Genomic DNA, 10,326 nt, shown 5'->3' with positions numbered 1-10,326 from the left:
CCACGGGGCGGGAGGAGTCCCCGATCGATCACCCACCCCCGATCAATCAATCAGACACCCCTAATCAATCAAACACCCCCTTAATCAATCAAAGACCCCTAATCAATCAACACCCCACAAGTCACCGATAACCCCCTGCCCCGGGGCGAGCAGGGAGCCCCCGATCGATCACCCACCCCCAATCAATCAAACACCCCCGCATCAATCAACCTCCTCGATCAATCAATCAAACACCCCCAATGAATCAAACACCCCCAAATCAATCACTCCCCAAATCAATCAGACACCCCCTAATCAATCAAACACCCCCAAATCACCGATACACACCCACGGGGCGGGCAGGAGCCCCCGATCGATCACCCACCCCCGATCAATCAATCAGACCCCCAATCAATCAAACACCCCCAATCAACAAAGACCCTCCTAATCAATCAAACATCCCCTTAATCAATCAGCCCCCAATTAATCAACCCCCAAAATCACCGGCACTGCCCCGGGAGCCCCCGACCTGACCTCACCTCACTGCGGGCGGGGGGTCGCGATGATCGCGATGATCGCGGGTGGTCGCGATGCTCGCGGGTGGTCGTGGGAGGTCGCGGGAGTGGTCTCGGTGGTCGCAGTGGTCGCGGGGTGGTCGCGATGGTCGCGATAGTCGCGACGGCGGCGGCGGTCGCGCCCCTTTAACGCGCCCTCGGGGGGTCGGCGCGCCACCGCCCCCCATGACATCACCGCCGCGCCCTCCCATTGGCCGAGCCCGCCCCAGGGAGGCCCCGCCCCGCTGACGTCACACCCAGCCGCTATTTTCGGGGGGTCGGGGAGGAAAAAAAAAGGAGGAAAAAAAAAATCGGGATTGAAAAAAACCCCCACAAAAATCGGGATTAAAAAAAGAGCAACAAAAAAATCGGGATTAAAAACCCAAAAATCGGGATTAAAAAAAACCCAAAAGTCGGGATTAAAAAAAAGCAGGATTTGAAAAACCCCAACAAAAAAATCGGGATAAAAAAAATCGGGATAAAAAAAATCGGGATAAAAAATTGGGATTAAAAAAAAAAAGGGAGGATTTGAGGAATAAATGGGTGGGAAAGGGGTCGGGTGGTTAAAGGGGCGGAAGGGGGGGATTTTGGCCCCCACTGAGGGGTTTTTTGGGGTGGGGAAAGGGTGGGAAGGGCTGAGCGCGTGGTGGGATGGGCGGTGCAGGATGGGGGTGGGATCAGGGAGGATAAATTTAGGGAGGGGGACAGAGAGGAGATAAAGGGGGACCCCCAAAAGGGGTGGGGGGTGTCCTGTGGGGACAGTAGGGTGTCCTGTGGGGACAATGGGGTGTCCTATGGGGGACAGTGGGGTGTCCTATAGGGGACAATGGGGTGTCCTTTCCATCCTGGGGGACAGTGGGGTGTCCTATGGGGACAGTGGGGTGTCCTGTGGGGAGGTTGTGGGGTGTCCTTTCCATCCTGGGGGACAATGGGGTGTCCTATGGGACAATGGGGTGTCCTTTCCATCCTGGGGGACAATGGAGTGTCCTATGGGGACAGTGGGGTGTCCTGTGGGGACAATGGGGTGTCCTGTGGGGACAGTGGGGTGTCCTTTCCATCCTGGGGGACAGTGGGGTGTCCTATGTGGGGACAATGGGGTGTCCTCCATCCCATGGGACAGTGGGGTGTCCTGTGGGGGACAATGGGGTGTCCTGTGGGGACAGTGGGGTGTCCTTTCCATCCTCCCAGAGCCAGGATTTGTCCCAAGCTCAGCCTGAGCCGTTCCCAGCCCCAAAGGCACCTCAGGACTCGTGACCCTCCCTTCCCAAATGGGGCTGTGGGGTCAGAGAGAGGCCAAATCCCAAATCCCAAACTGAGCAATGGGAGAGGCCAAATCCCAAATCCCAGTGATCCTCCAGCCCAAACTGGTCAATGGAGAGGCCAAATCCCAAATCCCAGTGATCCTCCAGCCCAAACTGGTCAATGGAGAGGCCAAATCCCAAATCCCAGTGATCCTCCAGCCCAAACCAGGGACCAGGAGAGGCCAAATCCCAAATCCCAGTGATCCTCCAGCCCAAACCAGGGACCAGGAGAGGCCAAATCCCAAATCCCAGTGATCCTCCAGCCCAAACCAGGGACCAGGAGAGGCCAAATCCCAAATCCCAGTGATCCTCCAGCCCAAACTGGTCAATGGAGAGGCCAGATCCCAAATCCCAGAGCTCCCCCCCCCCCCAAACGGGGCCGAGTCCCAGATCCCGGATCTATTTTGGGCCTCCAGGTCGAGGGGGATCCCTTTGGGATTCCAGGCCCGGCAAAGTCACCTCTGTGGGGCCTTTTGTCCTTCCCAAAAAAATCCCCTCCCCCAAAGCGGCCCCAGCCTGGCCTATTTCGGGGCTGGCTCTGATCCCACGGGATCCAGGCCGGAATATTCCGGATCCTGTGCCCGTCCTTGGGCAATGGGGCACGGAGAAACCTCTGGAAAAGAAGGGGAGGGCACGGAGAACCCTCTGGAAAAGGTGGGGAGGACACGGAGAACCCCCTGGAAAAGGGATGGAGGACACAGAGAACCCTCTGGAAAAGGGATGGAGGACACGGAGAACCCTCTGGAAAAGGGATGGAGGGTGGGATTTGGTGCCAGGGATTTCAGGAAAGAGGGAAGGACACAGAGAACCCCCTGGAAAAGGGAGGGGGGATGGTTGTGGTGCCCGGGAAAGAGGGAAGGACATGGAGAACCCCCTGGAAAAGGGATGGAGGACATGGAGAACCCTCTGGAAAAGGGATGGAGGACATGGAGAACCCTCTGGAAAAGGGATGGAGGGTGGGATTTTGGTGCCAGGGCCTTCAGGAAAGAGGGAAGGACACGGAGAACCCTCTGGGAAAGGGATGGAGGGTGGGATTTGGTGCCAGGGATTTGAGGAAAGAGGGAAGGACACGGAGAACCCTCTGGGAATGGGATGGAGGGTGGGGTTGTGGTGCCTCTTTGGGAAAGAGGGAAGGACACGGAGAACCCCCTGGAAATGGGAGGGAAGGACACGGAGAACCCTCTGGGAATGGGATGGAGGGTGGGGTTGTGGTGCCTCTTTGGGAAAGAGGGAAGGACACGGAGAACCCTCTGGAAATGGGATGGAGGGCACAGAGAACCCCCTGGAAAAGGGATGGAGGACATGGAGAACCCCCTGGAAAAGGGGGGAGGGCATGGAGAACCCTCTGGAAAAGGGATGGAGGGTGGGGTTGTGGTGCCAGGGATTTCAGGAAAGAGGGAAGGACAGGGAGATCCCCTGGAAATGGGGGTGGGATCAGTGGAAGGGGGATCCAAGGGTGGGTTGGAAAGGGATTGGAGCGACCTGGGATAGAGGGAAGGGGTTGGGTTTGAGGTCCCTTCCCACCCAAACCAGTCTGGGATCCCCCGAGCTGGAACTGCTGGGGGTGGCTCCGGGCTGGGATTCGGTTTCCCGGGAGACAAATCCTGTGGGATGCGGCTCCAAGGGATTAAAGGGAAAACACAGAGCTCCAGGGAAACCTTGGAGCCCCTTCCAGAGCCTGCAGGGGCTCCAGGAGGAGCTGGAGAGGGATTTGGGATCAGGGCCTGGAATGGCAGGACACAGGGAATGGCTTCCCACTGGGAAAGGGGAGATTGGGGTGGGAGATTGGGAAGGGATTCCCGGCTGGGCTGGAATTCCCAGGGAAGCTGTGGCTGCCCCTGGATCCCTGGAGTGTCCCAGGCCGGGTTGGATCCCCTGGGATAGCGGGAGGTGCCGGGGTCGGAACGGGACGATCCTTAAAATCCCTTCCCACCCAGCCCATTCCCTGACCCGACACATCCAGCTGGGACAGGGGACAGAGGGACAGAGGGACAGGGGACAAGGGGACAGAGGGACAGAGGGACAGGGGGACAGGGGGACAGAGGGACAGAGGGACAGGGGACAAGGGGACAGGGGGACAAGGGGACAGAGGGACAAAGGGACAGCGGCCACCGAGGGGACAAAGGGCCTTTGAGGGCCCCGGGCTGTCCCTGCCCCGGCTGGCACCGGGAGGGGGTGGGGACTCCAATCCAAGGCTCCTTTGAGATTCCCGGGATGCGGGCGGAGGGAACAACCCCCTCCCTGTGTCCTGCTGGGAGCGGATTCCCGGGAGCTGGGAATGACCCCGGGAGCTGGGAATGACCCCGGGAGCACCGGGAGAGGCACGGCTGGAGGGGCAGCGTTTGAGGGGTGGGGGCTCCCATTTCTCAGGGAATTCTGAGCTCCGCTTCCCGGGGAGTTCTGATCTCCCCCTTCCCAGGGAAGTCTCATTTCCCCTTCCCAGGGGGTTCTTATCTCCACTTCCCAGGGAATTCTCATCTCCCTTTCCCAGGGAATTCTGATCTCCCCTTCCCAGGGAAGTCTCCTTTTCCCTTCCCAGGGAATTCTCATCTCCCCTTCCCAGGGAATCTGATCTCCCCCTTGCAGAGAATTCCCATCTCTCCCTCCTCAGGAGTTCTGCCTCCCTTCCCAGGGAATTCTCATCTCCTCTTTCCCAGGGATTTCTGATCTCTCCCTTCCCAGGGAATTCTCATTTCCCTTTCCCAAGGAATTCTGATCTCCCCCTTCCTAGGGAGTTCTTATCTCCCCCTTCCCAGGGAGTTCTCGTCTCCCCCTTCCCAGGGAATTCTGATCTCCCCATCCCAGGCAGTTCTCATCTCCCCCTTCCCAGGGAATTCTGATCTCCCCTTCCCAGGGAATTCCCATCTCTCCTTCCCAGGGAATTCCCATCTCCTGGATCGAGGTCGTGCCTCTGGGGCCCCTCTTTGGCCGCCATCCCTGAGGATCGTCCCTCCCCATCCCACAGATCCCTCATTCCCATCGATCCCTCCCTTCCCAACCCCACCCATCCCCCCGGGATCCTCCAGCGCCGGGATCTGCTTTTCTCCCTGGGATCCATCGGTGGGATCATCCCCAGAGGAGCGGGGGAGGGGAGACATTCCAGAGCCTGCAGGGGCTCCGGGAGAGCTGGAGAGGGATTTGGGATCAGGGCCTGGAATGGCAGGACACAGGGAATGGCTTCCCACTGGGAAAGGGGAGATTGGGGTGGGAGATTGGGAAGGGATTCCCGGCTGGGCTGGAATTCCCAGGGAAGCTGTGGCTGCCCCTGGATCCCTGGAGTGTCCCAGGCCGGGCTGGATCCCCTGGGATAGCGGGAGGTGCCGGGGTCGGATCGGGATGATCCTCAAGGTCCCCTCCCACCCAACCATTCCATGAGCCGGGAATGCCTTTGGATCATCCAGCGGCTCCCGCCCAGCGCTGCCAGGACCGAAATCCCGGGAAACCTCCCTGGGAGGGTCCCGGATCCCCCCAAATCCCACCCGAGGGGGTGGGGAGGAGGGGGCGGGGCAAAGGTGGTGGGAGCGGATTGGCCAGAAATGACATCATCGGGCGGCGACAGCCAATGGGAGGGGCCGGGGCGGTTTTGGGAGGGGGGGAACTGCAGCCCCTCCCCCCACGCGATCCCATTCCAATGCCAGGAACGGGAGAGAGCCGGGATGGGAAGCATGGAGAAGGGATGCAGGGAAGGGATGGGATGCAGGGAAGGGAAGGGATGCAGGGAAGGAGGGATGGGATTTAGGAAGGAGGGATGGAATGCAGGGAAGGAGGGATGGGATTTAGGAAGGAGGGATGGGATGCAGGGAAGGAGGGATGGGATGCAGGGAAGGGATGGGATTTGGGAAGGAGGGAGGGGATTTGGGAAGGAGGGATGGGATGCAGGGAAGGAGGGATGGGATGCAGGGAAGGAGGGATGGGATGCAGGGAAGGAGGGATGGGATGCAGGGAAGGGATGGGATTTGGGAAGGAGGGATGGGATTTGGGAAGGGATGGGATTTGGGAAGGAGGGATGGGATTTGGGAAGGTGGAATGGGATGCAGAGAAGGGATGGGATGCAGGGAAGGGATGGGATACAGGGAAGGAGGGATGGGATGCAGGGAAGGGATGGGATGCAGGGAAGGGATGGGATGAAGGGAAGGAGGGATGGGATGCAGGGAAGGGATGGGATGCAGGGAAGGTGGGATGGGATGCAGGGAAGGAGGGATGGGATTTGGGAAGGAGGGATGGGATGCAGGGAAGGGATGGGATTTGGGAAGGGATGGGATTTGGGAAGGAGGGATGGGATTTGGGAAGGGATGGGATGCAGGGAAGGGATGGGATGCAGGGAAGGGATGGGATGCAGGGAAGGAGGGATGGGATGCAGGGAAGGAGGGATGGGATTTGGGAAGGAGGGATGGGATTTGGGAAGGAGGGATGGGATTTGGGAAGGGATGGGATTTGGGAAGGAGGGATGGGATTTGGGAAGGTGGAATGGGATGCAGAGAAGGGATGGGATTTGGGAAGGAGGGATGGGATGCAGGGAAGGAGGGATGGGATGCAGGGAAGGAGGGATGGGATGCAGGGAAGGGATGGGATGCAGGGAAGGGATGGGATGCAGGGAAGGAGGGATGGGATGCAGGGAAGGAGGGATGGGATGCAGGGAAGGAGGGATGGGATGCCGGGAATAAGGGATGGGATGCAGGGAATTTGGAATGGGATGCCTCGAATTCCAGCGGCTCCCTTTGGTTTTCCTCCCCGGCTCCCGTTCCCGAGGAGAATCCCGAGCGTGGGAGGGGAATCCATGGAAACCACTCGGGAACTGCGGCAGCCCCGCCGAGCCTCGGGAAAGGTAGGGGAAAGGGTGGGGAAAGGGTGGGAAAAGAGCGGGAAAAGAGCAAGGAGAGGGAAGGAAAAGAGAAGGGAAAGGGACGGAAAAAGGGAAGGAAGAGGGAAGGAAAAGAGTAGGAAAAGGGCAAGAAAAAGGTAGGAAAAGAGCTGAAAAAAGGGCAGGAAAGGGGCAGGAAAAGGGCAGGAAAAGGGTAGGGAAAGAGAAGAAAAAGGGATGAAAAAGGGAAGGAAGAGGGAAGGAAAAGAGCAGGAAAAGGGTAAGAAAAAGGCAAGAAAAGAGCTGAAAAAAGGGCAGGAAAAGAGTAGGGAAAGGGCAGGAAAAGGGCAGGGAAAGGGCAGGAAGAGGGAAGGAAAAGAGAAGGAAAAGGGATGGAAAAAAGGGAAGGAAGAGGGCAGGAAAAGGGCAGGAAAAGAGCAGGGAAAGGGCAGGGAAAGGGCAGGAAAAGGGCAGGAAAAGAGCTGGAAAAGGGCAGGAAAAGAGCTGGAAAAAGGGCAGGAAAGGGCAGGGAAAGGACAGGAAGAGGGGAGGAAGAGAGAAAGAAAAGAGAAGGAAAAGGGATGGAAAAAAGGGAAGGAAGAGGGAAGAGCAGAAGAAGAGCTGGAAAAGAGCAGGAAAAGAGCAGGAAAACAACAGGAAAAGCCACCCCACCCTCTCTTTCCCCATCTCAAATCCCAAGGAATCCCCTGGATTTGGGAAAAGGCCCTTTTGGACTCTGGGATTCAGATCCAGAAAAACCCAGCTCGGGATCCCGAGGGGGGGAATGGGATCCCCCCCCTCCCCCATCCCACCCGGGAGCCTCCCAACAATTCCTGGAGCTGGGAATTCCGGGAAGAGCCCCTGGGGGGGGGATAAAATCCTGGGATAAAATCCTGGGATAACAGACCAGGATAAGAACAGGGGGAATAAAATCTTGGGATAAAATCCTGGGATAAAATCCTGGGATAACAGACCAGGATAAGAACAGGGGGAATAAAATCTTGGGATAAAATCCTGGGATAAAATCCTGGGATAACGGGGCAGGATCAGAACTGGGGGGATAAAATCCTGGGATAAAATCCTGGGATAACAGGGCAGGATCAGAACAGGGGGGATAAAATCCTGGGATAAAATCCTGGGATAAAATCCTGGGATAACGGGCCAGGATCAGAAGGCAGGGATAAAATCCTGGGATAAAATCCTGGGATAAAATCCTGGGATAAAATCCTGGGATAATGGGGCAGGATCAGAAGGGAGGGATAAAATCCTGGGATAAAATGCTGGGATAAAATCCTGGGATAACGGGGCAGGATCAGAAGGGAGGGATAAAATCCTGGGATAAAATCCTGGGATAACGGGGCAGGATCAGAATAGGGGGAGAGATAAAATCCTGGGATAAAATCCTGGGATAAGGGGGTAGGATCAAAACAGGGGGAGAGATAAAATCCTGGGATAAAATCCTGGGATAAGGGGGTAGGATCAAAACAGGGGGGATAAAATCCTGGGATAAAATCCTGGGATAAGGTAGGATCAAACAGGGGGATAAAATCCTGGGATAAAATCCTGGGATAACGTGGAAGGATCAGAATAGGGGGGATAAAATCCTGGGATAAAATCCTGGGATAATGGGGTAGGATCAGAAGGGAGAGATAAAATCCTGGGATAAGGGGGTAGGATCAAAACAGGGGGGATAAAATCCTGGGATAACGGGGCAGGATCAGAACTGGGGGGGATAAAATCCTGGGATAAAATCCTGGGATAACATGACAGGATCAGAAGGGATGGGGGGATAAAATCCTGGGATAAAATCCTGGGATAAAATCCTGGGATAACGGGGCAGGAAAACCCCTTGGGAGGGTTTTGCTCAATATTGGGATTTTTTTAATGCTTTATTTTCTCAATATTGGTCTTTTTTTTTCTTCATTATTTTTTTTAATGTTTTTTTCTCAATATTGGGATTTTTTTAATGCTTTATTTTCTCAATATTGGTCTTTTTTTCTTCAATTTTTTTTAATGTTTTATTTTCTCAATATTGGGGTTTTTTTTTTCCTCAATATTTTTTTCTTCCTTAATATTGGGGTTTTTTTCTACTTTTCCCCCCTCAATATTGGGGTTTTTTTAGGCTTTATTTTCTCAATATTGAGGGTTTTTTTAATGTTTTATTTTCTCAATATTGGGGTTTTTTTAACACTTTATTTTCTCAATATTGTTTTTTAACACTTAAACTTTTCAATATTTTTTTTTAAATGCTTTCTCTTCTCAATATTGGGATTTTTAAAGTGCTTTATTTTTCTCAATTTTGGTTTTTTTTAATGCTTTATTTTCTTAATATTGAGGGGTTTTTATGTTTTATTTTCTCAACTTTTTAATGCTTTATTTTCTCAATATTGGGAGTGGTTTTTATTCTTTATTTCCTCAATATTGGGGTTTTTTTATGCTTTATTTCCTCAATATTGAGGGTTTTTTTAATGCTTTATTTTGCTCCATATTGGGCTTTTCCAATGTTTTATTGTCTCAATTTTTTAATGCTTTATTTTCTCAATATTGGGGGTTTTTTTAATACTTTATTTTCTCAATATTGGCTTTTTTTTAGGCTTCATTTTCTCAATATTGGGGTGTTTTTTAACACTTTATTTTCTCAATATTGAGGGTTTTTTTAATGCTTTTTTTTCTCCATATTGGGATTTTTCAATATTTTATTTTCTCGATTTTTTAATGCTTTATTTTCTCAATATTAGGGTGTATTTTTTATGCTTTATTTTCTCAATATTCAGGGTTTTTTAATGTTTTATTTTCTCCATACTGGGCTTTTTTAATCTTTTATTTTTTCAATTTTTTACTGCTTTATTTTCCCAATATTGGGGTTTTTTTAGGCCTTATTTTCCCAATATTGGGGTTTTTTTAGGCCTTATTTTCTCAATATTGGTGTTTTTTTCCTCAATATTGTGGGGTTTTTCTGCCTTTTTTCCCCCCTCAATATTGGTTTTTTTTTTTAAAATATTTTATTTTCTCAAAATTGAGGGTTTTTAAAAAACACTTTATTTTCTCAATAATGGAAGGGTTTTTTATGCTTTATTTTCTCAATATTGAAGGTTTTTTTAGGCTTTATTTTCTCAATATTCAGGGTTATTTTAATGTTTTATTTTCTCCATACTGGGCTTTTTTAATGTTTTATTTTCTCAATTTTTTACTGCTTTATTTTCCCAATATTGGGGTTTTTTTAGGCCCTATTTTCCCAATATTGGGGTTTTTTTAGGCCTTATTTTCTCAATATTGGAAAGTTTTTTCAATGTTTTATTTTCTCCATATTGAGGGTTTTTTTAATTCTTTACTTTCTCAATATTGGGGTTTTTTTTAATGCTTTATTTTCCCAGTATTGAGGGGTTTTTAATGATTTTTTTTATGTTTATTTTCTCAATATTGGTGTTTTTTTCCTCAATATTGGGGTGTTTTTAGTGCTTCATTTTCTCCCTACTATTGTTTTGCTTTTTTCTCAATTTAATACTTTATTTTCTCAATATTGAGGATTTTTAAAAAACACTTTATTTTCTCAATATTGGAAGGTTTTTTTAACGTTTTAATTCCTCAATATTGAGGGTTTTTTAAGGTTTTACTTTCCCAATATTGGGGTTTTTTTTATGCTTTATTTCCTCAATATTGGGTGTTTTTTTAATGCTTTATTTCCTCAATA

At 51.4% G+C, this 10,326-nt stretch overlaps 1 protein-coding gene across 1 annotated transcript in view; it reads left to right on the top strand.

Moving 5' to 3' along the window:
* The first annotated feature begins 3,613 nt into the window (after nucleotides 1-3,613).
* LOC126646665 (uncharacterized PE-PGRS family protein PE_PGRS54-like) overlaps nucleotides 3,614-10,326 on the top strand; it is a 35,362-nt gene continuing 28,649 nt past the window's right edge. Inside the window, exon 1 of the mRNA XM_050328127.1 lies at nucleotides 3,614-3,724. The gene's annotated coding sequence lies outside the window, so the exon portion shown is untranslated. The remainder of the gene's footprint in view (nucleotides 3,725-10,326) is intronic.

The sequence above is a fragment of the Myiozetetes cayanensis genome, unplaced genomic scaffold (genome assembly GCF_022539395.1).
Source record: "Myiozetetes cayanensis isolate MyiCay16 unplaced genomic scaffold, myiCay2020 scf361, whole genome shotgun sequence".
NCBI classification, from domain to species: Eukaryota; Metazoa; Chordata; class Aves; order Passeriformes; family Tyrannidae; genus Myiozetetes; species Myiozetetes cayanensis.
This window is presented reverse-complemented; position numbering and strand designations above follow the sequence as displayed.